This window comes from Pinus tabuliformis, chromosome 9 (assembly GCF_031772625.1).
Source record: "Pinus tabuliformis cultivar Carrire ecotype Pingquan chromosome 9, CPIR1, whole genome shotgun sequence".
Classification (NCBI taxonomy): Eukaryota; Viridiplantae; Streptophyta; class Pinopsida; order Pinales; family Pinaceae; genus Pinus; species Pinus tabuliformis.
This window is the reverse complement of record NC_142307.1, coordinates 276,910,559-276,923,536: the sequence shown is the minus strand read 5'-3', so window position 1 is coordinate 276,923,536 and position 12,978 is coordinate 276,910,559. Positions and strand designations below refer to the sequence as shown.

The following is a 12,978-nucleotide window of genomic DNA, read 5'->3' as shown; positions in this document are numbered from 1 at the left end:
GACACAAGATGTGATGCTAGCTAGGGAAAAACCCCAATGTGGGGAAACCCTTGAACAATTCTTCTTATATGTTCTTCAATAGTTCAGCAGAGAGAGAGAGAGAGAGAGAGAGAGAGAGAGAGAGAGTACATTTACTTATTTAGATAAGAGAATAAATAATCTCTAAGAAGATTATACTTGAGATAAGTTGAGGACAAGCTGCTTCAACTGATTCTCCATTGTGTTGCATCTCGTCATCATGCTGCACCCTTTCACTGAGCTTCTCTTGTCACGGAAATGCAACCAGTCATGGTTGTACCCGTCATGATGCACTATGCTGCACCACTCACAGTTGTACCCATACATGTGGCTGTACATATTGCCTCTTCTATGCAGCATTTGTACCTATACATGTTTTTGTACATACTACTTCCACTGCAACAGTTGTACCTATACATGTTGTTGTACATACTGCTTCCGCTACAACAATTGTAACTATACATGTTGTTGTACATACTGCTTCCACTGCAACAGTGGTACCTATACATATTGTTGTACATACTTCTCTTGTCTCATAATATGTCTAGCATATCATACCCAAACATGGCCCTGCAGCCACCTACAACAACAACAGCTAGGTGACCTTTCAGGACAGCAACAAACTATAGTATTGTTCCTAAACTAGGATCCAACACTCCTGCAAAACAATGTTCAACTGATGTTTTCTTCTGCATTTGTGACAACCCTGCTTAGGGCACATACTGCAACCCTAAATATTTATGAAAACCCATAAACCAAACCTCAAAGTTTGCAACATTCATAGTGAAGCCTCCTGTTTGTCCACACCGCCTTCTGACGGGCTAGTCCAACTTAACAACCCTCTACATAGCTCTTTCTGTGTGCTAAGGCTTGCGGCCTAGCACTCTCATGATACAGTCCCTATGCATGCCCAAACACACCTTCTTCTTCAGTTTTTTGTCCCTCTAGCTCTTCGACCTTCACTACCTAGCAACTCAACCCTTGAATAGCAACTCAGACTTGTATTGATAGCCCTCAAACAGTCCTAGGACAGTCCAAAAATCAACCCAACAAATTGTCCTCTTCTTGATCCTCTCTTGCTGCAGCTAGGGCATCTTCATACCACCCTTAGGTAGGGTAGTGTAGGGCTTCATCTAGCTATAGATTAGAGCCTTCCCTTTTCTACGTATTAGGGCTCCCTTTAGCTGCAGATTAGGGCCTCTTAGATCTACGATCAGGTCTCCTACAAGTCTGCGACTAAGGATCTCCTAAATGAGCATTCTTTGGGCTGTGTAGAAGGCATCTCCTCGAGACCTCCTCTTCCACAAAAACCCAAAATAATTGGAGAGTGAGATCATAAGGGATGAGTGTTAAATGACTTGAAGTCCTCATTTACTTATACTAAAACATTAATCACAAGTGGGGTTTATTTCGTTGTTGGTCAACCTTGACGAATTGTCCCATAACACTGATAAATTCATATCTCCATGAATAATTATCGGAATCGGATGATATTTAGATCAATCCTACACCTCTCGATGATACAGATCCAAGAAAAATATCAGTTTCCATAAATAAGATGACCCACATGGAGTTTGGCCCTAGTTCCAATTTTCACACTCCCTCTCAACTAGGGAGAACTCCATCCGTTGATCCATATGTCCTACTGTACTATCTTTGCCATCAATGCCCTACACTGCTCTGCTCTACTGAGCTCTACTCATGTCTACTTTGCTCTGCTTAGTTCTACTCTGCTTTTCTATGCTAAGATCTTCTCAGTTTTTATTTTCTCTGCTGAACCATGAAGAAGAAGAATTGATCGAGAACGTCTCATACCATTCTCTACTGACCTTGAGTCAGTTTCATCTTACTAACTTGAAGTTAGTTTTATTGATCCCATATCAATACCACAAGAGAGTGTCTCAAACCACTCATACTGATCCCAAATGAGTTTCGTTGATCCCAGATCAATGGAGGTCATCCTAGCATAGGGAGTATGGTAGATACAATAATGCATCCATCGATAGTAATACTATGGTCCCTAACCCCATTTCCCTACTCACTGATCAGATGAGAGGTACTTCCCATGAGTTCCATACTTCATGAGTAGGATAACTTGATAGGAGAACTAATCATCTTATCCACAGGAGAATGAATCATCATATCCATTGGTCACCACAGGATAACTAATCATCTTGGCTCACAACTGCCATGGGAGAACTAATCATCTCAGCCCACAGGAGAACTAATAATCCTATTCCATAGTTGCCACGAGATACCTAATCATCCTGGCCCACAGGAGAATTAATCATCCTGGAACATAGTCACCACGAGAGAAATAATCATCCCGACCCACAAGAAAACTAATCATCCTGTTCCACAGTTACCATGGGAGAACTAATCATCCTGACCCATAGGAGAACTAATCATCATGTTCCATAGTCACCATGAGGTATCACAGGGAATGGTTGAACCTATCACCTTGTACATAGCGCACCACCAGGGGAGGGTGAGTTGCCCTGTGGTCGTATGTCCCTCCAGGAAGTACCCCAAGCCCCCCAAAGCTCCCTGAGCTCAGTGCATGCAACATGTAGGACCCTTATTCAAAGCTCTCTCAACAAATCCAAGTTGTTCGGGAAAATCACATATTTGACCTTTCCCCAGGGCTTTTGCAAAGTTTCTGTGACCTGTACATCTGTCTCCATGCAATGGAGCCTCCTCGCTCATCAAATTACCATATCCCAGATAAGGTATTTTCTGATGTCTATCTACTGGAGAAATCATCGAATACGAGATTCCTCAATAATAAAATCCCCCCCTGGATGTCACAAAGAATCATAGTGGTGTTCATCATGCGTACAAACATCTCACTAGTGAGCTTCCACAACCAGGAATCTTCACATGAGATCATACTTGTAGATATGTATTCGGTCTTGGAGGTGCTTATAGCAACTGACTTCTGATTCCTGCTCATCCATGATATCGAAGCTGAATCCAGAGAGAAACAACAATGAGAAGTTCTCTAGTGATCCTCCACACTGCCTACCTAGTCAGCATTCGAAAAATCATGCAGCTTCATATTTCTGGTAGTGTATCTCAATCTGAGAGATTGTGCCCTGAAGATATCTCAGAAGATTCCTGGCACCAATATAGTGAGGCTCAACCAAATATGAGCTCACCATGCTAACTACAAAGCATATATATGGACGGGAGTTCACCAAGAACATCAATGCATATGATTTTATGAAAGTTAGAGTCATTTCCCAAATCTGGTCTAGCATCACCACCATATAACTTCTGAAAGTTAAGATCCTCGAGGTAGTCACAAGCTTGTAGTTTACCATTCCATATCTAGAATCCAACTCCCTCTTACTTCTGCAAGTGAGAGGATCTCCACTTGTCAAAAATAGGTCATGTCGCAAAAGGTGTCGGTATGAGAGGTCTATCATCCACGACCTTCAAACAATGGTTTGGATCGGTTGCACTTTTAGGGAATCTCAGCTTCATCAAACAACTATCAATCCTCTCACATTAGGCTCGAGGTGTTCTAATTCAAGCCATAGAGGGCTTTCTTGCACCTGTATACATGAGATTCCCAATCATGAATCTCAAACCCCTCGGGTTGTTCCAAACTTGTGGACCTGCTACATTACGGGAATGGTCCCCTTGTAATATTTTCCTTCGGTACATCTCAGACATGTACCTTCATGCTCTTCTTGAATTCAAGTATCCGAGTCATCATCTGACTCACATCAGATAGGCCCTCATAAAGTAGATCTCAAGTGTTATAGATGAGATATGTCATGATTCCCAATGGACCATCCAATAACTTTACACAAATTTCCAACCCTAAACCCATGAGTAAAAGCATCTTTGAAAATTTCATTTTCAAACACACACCTTTCCATCGATGAATGCCACCCTGTAACCTTTGAATTCCATTGTCAAAATGGACACCAAGTTCTTCTTGTGATCATGTACGTAAAATATCTTCTATAAATGAATCGAGTTACCCTCATTTAGTTAAGGGGTAAAATTCCCTACACACTTTCTAGGATAGGTGGCATCGGCTCCAAGTATAATGCCACAATTGTTTCCATCTCTAACAAATTAGAGAGAGCACCCTTCTATCTGATGAAGTGCCTTGAAGCATTATAATCGATAAGCTAGATTCCCAAAGAATCTAAAGGAGAGGTCCAATACAAGATAGAGCTTCTTTATCTTATTAGAAATAACATTTGATTCTTCATACCTAGGGTTCCTTGCTTTCTCTAAAGAGTCAGTCATTTCCTTGATGACCTACATTACCTATCATTCCTCTGACCATTGAAGACGTCCTTGGAATGATTGTTATCATCATCAAGTGATGTGTCCCTACCATTTAGACACTCCTTTGCATAATGGCCAAACTAGTTATCTGCCTTTCCTTCCACCCTGAGATCTAGTCTTCCCAATGAAGAGATCTTTAGGTAGGCCATATTCCGTTGTGCCATTTTGGTAATATTCTCTGCTTCGATTTCACCCTGGGTGAATTTGAAGAGGGATGAGGAACCCATTGATCCTTTTGTCCTTTCCTAACTGTCTTCGGCGATTTCTCTTTCACTCTTTCTTGGGCATTGTCTTTACCTCAACTTTGATACCATGTTAACTTTAGGTATGTTCTATGCTTAGAGAAATTTATTTCAATTTTCATAGTTATCTCACTACCTTTTCCATATTAGCAATCACATCAGTATTAAAGTAAACTGCATATAGAACATACACATAAATAACAGAAGACAAGCCAAGACAAGAGGACACAAGATGTGGTGCTAGCCAGGGACAAACCCCAATGTGTGGAAACCCTTGATCAATTCTTCTTATATGTTCTTCAATGGTTCAGAAGAGAGAGAGAGAGAGAGAGAGAGAGAGAGAGAGAGAGAGAGAGAGATAGTACATTTACAATAGAAGTCAACACTTTGACTTATCTAGATAAGAGCATAGATCATCTCTAAGAAGATGATATATGAGATCAATTGAAGACAAGCTGCTTCAACTAATTCTCCATTGTGACGCATCTCGTCATCATGCTGCACCCATTCACTAAGTTGCTCCTGTCATGAAAATGTAACTAGTCATGGTTGTACCCATCATGATGCACTATGCTGCACCACTCACAGTTGTACCCATACATGCTATTGTACATATTGCCTCCACTATGCAACAGTTGTACCTATGCATATTGTTTTACATAATGCTTCCACTACAACAGTTGTACCTATACATACTGTTGTACATGTTGCTTCCACTGCAACAATTGTACCTATACATGATGTTGTACACACTCCTTCCATTGCAACAGTGGTACGTATACATGTTGTTGTACATACTGCTTTTGTCCCATAATATGTCCAGCACATCATACCCAAACATGGCCCTACTGTCACCTACAATGACAACATCTAGGTGACCTTTCAATACAACAACCAATTGTAGTATTGTTCCTAAACTAGGATCTAACACCTCGAAAAAACACTGTTGAACTGATGTCTTCTTCTGCATTTGTGATAACCCTAGTTAGGGCACATGTTGCAGCCCTAAACCCTTATGACAGTCCACAAACCAACCCTCAAAGGTTTGCACCATTCCTAGTGAAGCCTCCTCTTTGTCCATGCTACCTTCCGAGGGTCTAGTCCACCTTAACAACGCTCTACATAGCTCTTTGTGTGTGCTAAGGCTTGCGGCCTTACACTGTCATGAGACAGTACCTACGCATGCCCAAACACACCTTCTTCTTCAATTTTTTGTCCCTCTAGCTCTTCAGCCTTCACTACCCAGCAATTTTTCCCTTGAACAACAACTTATACTTGTATTGATAGCCTTCAAACAATCCTAAGATAGTCCGCAAATCAACCCCACAAACTCTCCTCTTCTTGATCCTATCTTGCTGCGGCTAGGGCGTCTTTGTACCAGCCTTAGGTAGGGCACCATAGGGCTTCCTCTAGCTGCAAATTAGGGCCTTACCTTTTCTACAGAATAGGGCTCCCTTTAGCTATGGATTAGGGCCTCTTAGATCTGCGGCCAGATCTCTTACAGTCTGCAGCTAGGGCTCTCCTAGATTACCCTTCTTTAGGCTGCGTAGAAGGCATCTCCTCTAGACCTCCTCTTCCACAAAAAACCCAAAACAATTGGAGAGTGAGATCACAAGAGATGAGTGTTAAATGACTTGAAGTCCTCCTTTATTTATACTAAAACATTGAGCACAAGTGGGGTTTATTTGGTTGTTGGCCAACCTTGACAAATTGTCCCATAACACTAATAAATTCATATCTCAATGAATACTTATTGAAATAGGATGGTAGTTAGATCAATCCTACACCTCTCAATGAGAGAGATCCAAGAAAAATATCAGCTACCATAAATAAGATGACCCACATGAAGTTTGGCCCTATTTGCCAATTTTAACACTACTGAACGAAATTCAGTCCCTAATGGAAAAGCGTGTTTCATACCACCCTTATTGATCTGAAATTAGTTCCAAATAAAGAGAGTCTCTCATACCACTCTTACTGATTCGAAATCATTTCCAAATAAAGAGAGTGTATCATACCACTCTTACTGATTCGAAATGAGCTTCAGAGAAAGAGAGTGTCTCATACCACTCTTACTGATCTGAAATCAGTTCCAAATAAAGAGAGTGTCTCATACAACTCTTACTAATCTGAAATTAGTTCCAAATAAAGAGAGTGTCTCATACCACTCTTGCTGACCAAAGTCAAGTCCATTGATCCCAGATCAATATCGGTAATCCTAGCATAGAGAATGCGATACTACACGATGCATTGATTGGAAGTACTATGGTCCCTATCCTCATTTCCCTACTCATTGGCCAAATGAGAGGTACTTTCCATGAGTCCCAAACTGCATGGGTAGTATGTATTAGCAAGAGAAGGATGAACCACTCATATTGCCTACATGTCATCATGGGGTATCCCAGGGGAAGGTTGAACCACTTGCCTTGTACACAAGAAATCATTAGGGGAATGCTGGAACACTCACTCAATGATTGTGTCTCAATAGGATAAGGATGAACCACTCATCCTGCCTGCATAGAAAACCGCTAGGGGAAGGTTGAGCTACTCACCCTACGGTTGTTCAACACTCCAAGAAGTACCCCAAGCCCCCTGGAGCTCCCAGAGCTCAATATCCATATCATACAGGACCCTCAAGAAGGGTCTCTCCACGAATCCTAGTCATTCTCAGAAAGTCAAGAATTTTACCTTTCCCAAAGGCATCATCAAAATATCAGCAACCTGCTCATCAGTCCCAATGTGATGGAGCCTTATTGCTCCTCATTGTACCATATCCCAGATAAAGTGGTACCTGATATCTATATTCTTGGAGCGATCATGAAACACGAGATTCTCTAATAATCAGATCCCACTTTGGTTGTCACAGAAGATCACGATGGTATCCAACACATGTCCAAACAACTCATTGAAGATCTTCCTCAATCAGATAGCTTCACAGGAGGCCATACTAGTAGCTATATATTTTCCCTTAGCAGTGCTCAAGGCAAGTGATTTTTTCTTCTTGCTCATTGAGGATATCGAAGTAGAACCCAAAGAAAAAAAGCACACATAAGTTCTCTTGGGATCCACCACACTTCTAGCCCAATCAACACTAGAATAACCATGCAACCTCACATATCCAACAATATATCTCAATCAATGAGTGATTGTGCCCCGAAGATATCTCAGAAGTTTCTTGGCACCAATCTAATGTGAGTGATGAGGCTCAACCATCTATTTGCTCAATGTGTTAACTGCAAAAAATATATCCGAACGAGAGTTCACCGGAAAAATCAGTGCTCCTATGAGTTGACAATACTCAGAAGCATTTCCCAATTCAAGTCTGATATCACTACCTCATAACTTCTTAAAGTTAAGCCCCATTGAGGTAGTCACAGGCTTTCAATCCACCATCTCAAATCTTTCCAATATCTTTGCAGCATATTTTCCTTGACATAGGAAAAATTCTTCTAGATTTTGTGAGACCTCCAACCCTAGGAAGTGGTACATTAGTCCTAGGTCATTCAGCTCAAATTCAGAATCCAACTCCTCTTACGCTTGTAAATGAGAGGGTATGTAACTTTCAGAAAGATGTCATCCATATAAAGTAATAGTATGAAAGGTTTATCATCTTCAACGTTAAAGTAAAGGTTTGGATTGGCTTCACTCCTATTGAATCTCAGCTTCATCAGATAGCTATCAATCCTCTCTTACCAAGTCCAGGGTGCTTGCTTTAAACCATAGAGATCTTTCTTCAACCTACAAATATGAGATTCCTAGTCATGAACCTCAAACCCCTCAGGTTTTTCCACATTTATGGTCTTTCTATTACTTATAGATTTTCCCTCGGTACATCTCGGACATATACCTGCATTCTCTTCTTTAAACTCAGGCATCCATGTCACCATCTGTCTCACATCAGGTAGGGCCTTACAGTGAAGATGGGCAGACCTCTGGTGCTATTAAAGAGATATGTCACATGACATGGTCCCCAATGGAATTCCTGCAACTTGATACAAAGTGCCAACCTTGAACGTAAGAGTAAAAGAATCTTTAAAATCCATTTTCCAAACACATCACTTTCCTTCGATGAATGCCACCTTGTAACCTTTGTGTTCCATTTTCGAAATGGACTCCAAGTTCTTCTTGAGATCAGGAACATATAGAACTTCTTCTAAGTGAATCGTGTTACCTTGATTCAATTGAAGGGTTACATTCCCTACACCCTTTATGGGATAGGTGGCATGATCTTCAAGAATAATCTCCAAGGTTGTTTCCTCCTCTATCAGATTAGAGAAATCTTCCTTGTATCTAGTGAAGTGCCTTGAAGCACCACTATCAATATGCTAATTTTCCAAAGTTTCCAGAGGAGAGGTAGTGGAGAGGGTAAATATAAGATAATACTCCTTTTTCTTATCAAAAACAACATTTGATTATTCATACATGGAGTTTCTTGCTTTCTTGGATGGTCGGCCATTTCCTTGATGTCTTTCTTTCCTTTTTCCTTTTCCATTGTATATGTCATTCCTTCAATCATTGTTATTGAAGTTTCCCTTGGAATGATTGTGATCATCATCATGTGATGTGTCTCTTCTATTTGGACACTCACTCGCATAGTGGCCAAACTTATTGTAAGCAAATTATCAGCACTTCCTTACACCCTTAGATCCATGCTTTCCATGGAAATGACCTTTAGACACTGCATTATTTCTCATTTTGGCATGAGCAGAGAAAGCAATGGGGTTGCCTCTACTAGATGTTGAAATTTGGTACCGGAGGACAGGTGGTTCCCTAAGGCTTTGATCTTTGGCCTAGGGAAAAGTGTCCAAAAGAATTTTATTTTTCTCCTAAAGTGACTTTATAATTTTTATAAAGTCAAATCTAATTTAAAAGTGACTTTAAGTGATAAAGTTACCAAAGTCTAATTTTAAAGTGACTTTAATAAGGTCAATGTAAAATTAGAAAGGAGAAGTGACTTTAGAAATAAATGACTAAGTGGGTCTTTATTAAAGTGGGGTGAATTAAAAAATAGAAAGTGAGATTTAAATGAGTATTTAATCTCAGCCCTAGATCTCAATCTATTTCAGCCATTGGATTTAGGGATTACCCAAAATTCACTAAGGGTTAGATTAAGGGAGGAAAAGGAGGAAAAGGTCATTCATTCTTTCATGAGCAGATTGAGAGAAGGAGAGCAAGAGAGCAAGGGAGATTTTTGGACAGTGAGGAGAAGGAGGCTGCAAGTCCGTACAACAGAGTTTCAGTAGCGGAGTTTCAGCAGCGGAGTTTCACCAAGGCTGAGTTTCAGCAAGTCTGTACAACGGAGTTTCAGGAAGGCTGAGTGTTAGCAAGTCTGTATAGTGGAGTTTCAATAGGGCGGAGTTTCAGCAAGGTTGAGTTTCAGCAAGCATGTACAACAAAGTTTCAGCAAGGCGGAGTTTCAACAAGGCTTAGATAAGTTATAAAAGTTTTCTTGTTGATTTTTTGTTGAATATTTCTCTTACTGTAAAAAGAATTTTCCAGAAATAAAAGAATATTTCGAACTGGTTTTCCCCAAGAGTTGTAGGGGGGTTTTCTAGGGTCACCTTGACCAAAAATCATTGTGTTTAAATGTGTTGAATGGTTGTTTATATGTGCTGATTTTTATATTTCTGCATTTTCCAGCATTCTGTAATTTTTCCAGAATTTGTGTTTTCAGCAAAATTTATTTTCCAGTTGTTGAATGTATGGATATGGAGATAAAAATCAGACTTGAATTGAAAAAGAAGGAGTTACAGCTCACATGTGAGTACTACACCTGGAGACTGCACTCAAACAAAGAGAACTGTCTCTGTACACTCTACTTCCATCAAAATGAGCAATTACATCATTAAGTACATTATAGAAATCAGGAAGTTGCAACCAAACTCCTAAAGTCTAGGAACAAATCCTAAACTAAGGAGATATGCTACAACTTGTGTAACCATTTCTCCATTAATACAAAATAATATTAGTTATTTTCAACTCCCCCCCTTAATGGAGAAAGGATTATCCTGAACACCTAGCATCCCTCTAAACAATTCAAACTTTACACGCCCAAGAGGCTTAGTAAAAATATCAGCCATGTTATCACAAGTTTTACAATATTCAACACATATCTCTTTTGACATTAGTTTCTCTCGATGAAGCAGAGCTATAGTGCTTTGCTTTTAGGTGCTCCATGTTATGACCCCTGATCCAATGCTGAATGTGTAACCTATGATAGAGCTTCGATCATCCAAGTTACCTGCCCAATCGGAATCTGAAAAACCTGCTAGAATAACATCAGAAGTGTCAGTGTACAAAATGCCATAATTACTAGTACCATTAAGATACCTCAACACACTTTTTGCTACGACCCAGTGACTTTCGAGTGGTTTTGACATGAACTGGCTCAACACATTAACAGAATATGCCAAATCTGGTCTAGTTGTAATCAGATATATCAAACTACCAACTAGCTGTCTGTACATGGTTGCATCCACCTCTTTAGTACCGTCGTCACTACTCAACTTTAAGTTCTGCTGTAATGGTGTTGCTGCTGATCTACACTGCTCTATTCTGAGCCTTTCCAGCAAGCTTCTGGCATACTTCCCTTGAGTAAGAAAGGTTTGTCTAAAGTTTTTCCATGTCATACACTTGTGACATCTGATTTCTTTGATCAGATTGTTAGCATTCCCTGTTATGATCATATCATCTACATACAAAGAAATCAAAATAATTTGCCTCTATTTATTAAATTTGGTATACAGATTTGGACCATTCAAGCTCCTATGAAAGCCATGCTGCACAAAAAATAAGTCAATTTTCTCATACCACAACCTGGGTGCCTGTTTTAAACCATAAAGTACCTTTTTCAATTTACACACAAGATGTTCCTGCCCCTTTTTCACAAAACCTTCAAGCTGTACTAAATAAATTTCTTCCTTCAAGTCACCATTTAGAAATGTAGACTTAACATCTAGCTGGTGTAGCTACCATTTGTGTTTTGTTGCTAAGGAAATTAGCAAAGGTGTCATCGAAATCTATTCCCTCTTGCTGTGAGTAACCCTTTGCTACCAATCTAGATTTAAGTTTCTCTATACTCCCATCTACATTTATTTTTGGTTTATACAGCCATTTGCATCCTATGGGGGTTTTACCTTTAGGGAATTCAACCAAATCCCAAGTATGGTTTTTTTTTATTGATTCTATTTCCTCATACATTGCAGCCCTCCATGCATCAGATTTACTTGCTTCCTCATAATGTGCAGGTTCTACAATGTTTAAAAACTTTGACATTAATGCATAGTCTTTCAATTTAGAAGGCAATCAAGTATTCCTACTTTATCGCCTTGGTAGGGACTTACCTCAAATTTGTTTATTTCAGCCTTTTCTGGGCTTGCATTATTTATTACATTTCATGTTACTTCTTCTTCTTGTTTCTACTCCTGCTCTTCATCTTCCTTACTGTTTTCTTCCATTAGCAATGGAATGTCCCAATCACTGTTAGAGTCATCCTTTCCTTCTTCAACCTGTTCTAGTTCTAACATTGTAAATTCCCCATGTTCGCCCTCCATAAGTCGCATAAGGCCTTCAACTAGATCAGAAATGAACTGGAAGCTCCGTGTCTGTTTCCCATTTCCATAGACTGTCAAAGGATTCTTACACAAAACCTGAGCAACAAAATTACTTGCAACCCGACCATCATCTCGACACATTTGCGGACCGTATGTATTGAAAATTCGAGCAATCCGAACCTCAACATTTTCCCGAACATGCTTGGAAAGTCTGGATATGTTTAAGATTCCCACATCATTAGATTTGATAGTCTTCACAGGATTGTGTTTGTAATGCACAGGGGAAGCGGGGCAAGCCAAATGGTAGATCTGATCAACCTCCAACAATAAGGGTTCCACAACCTCATTCCTTATCCGTTCAAACCTCAGATTGCCAAAATGATGCAAAACATTCTCCTTCCTTCCTGTGAAGAAATTGTCAACAACAATAACACTGTCGCCTCTTGCCATGAGCCTGTCAAGTAGATGACTGCCAACAAAGCCAGATCCACCTGTCACAACAACTCGTAGCGACTTTCTCTTCAAACCTAGGGACACTTTAGCCCTCGAATTCACCATCGAACTCGAATGATACTGAGAAAAACGAGAAATAGGTGTCTCATAAACAACCCGATGAGGTTTGTCAGGTGTTACAGGGAAAAGTGTCTATACAAAACTTCTTATCCCACTAAGGTGTGGTAGCTACCTTAGAAACAAACAAAGTAAATCTACTTTCGTTTTTCCTTTATGAAAGATAGATGAGAGAAGAATAGAGGAGACCAACCTTTATCTTGCGCTTGGCTCCTAGTTCGATTCCTATCTCTTCCGATAGTCCTTTGCTACTTGTTTCCTTATACGCCCAACTTCACAGAGTACCT

General features: G+C 40.0%; 1 pseudogene; it reads right to left on the bottom strand.

The window, feature by feature from the left end:
- Window positions 1-12,679, bottom strand: part of LOC149148245 (UDP-glucuronic acid decarboxylase 2 pseudogene) — a 71,884-nt pseudogene extending 59,205 nt beyond the window's left edge.
- Window positions 12,680-12,978: the final 299 nt, after the last annotated feature.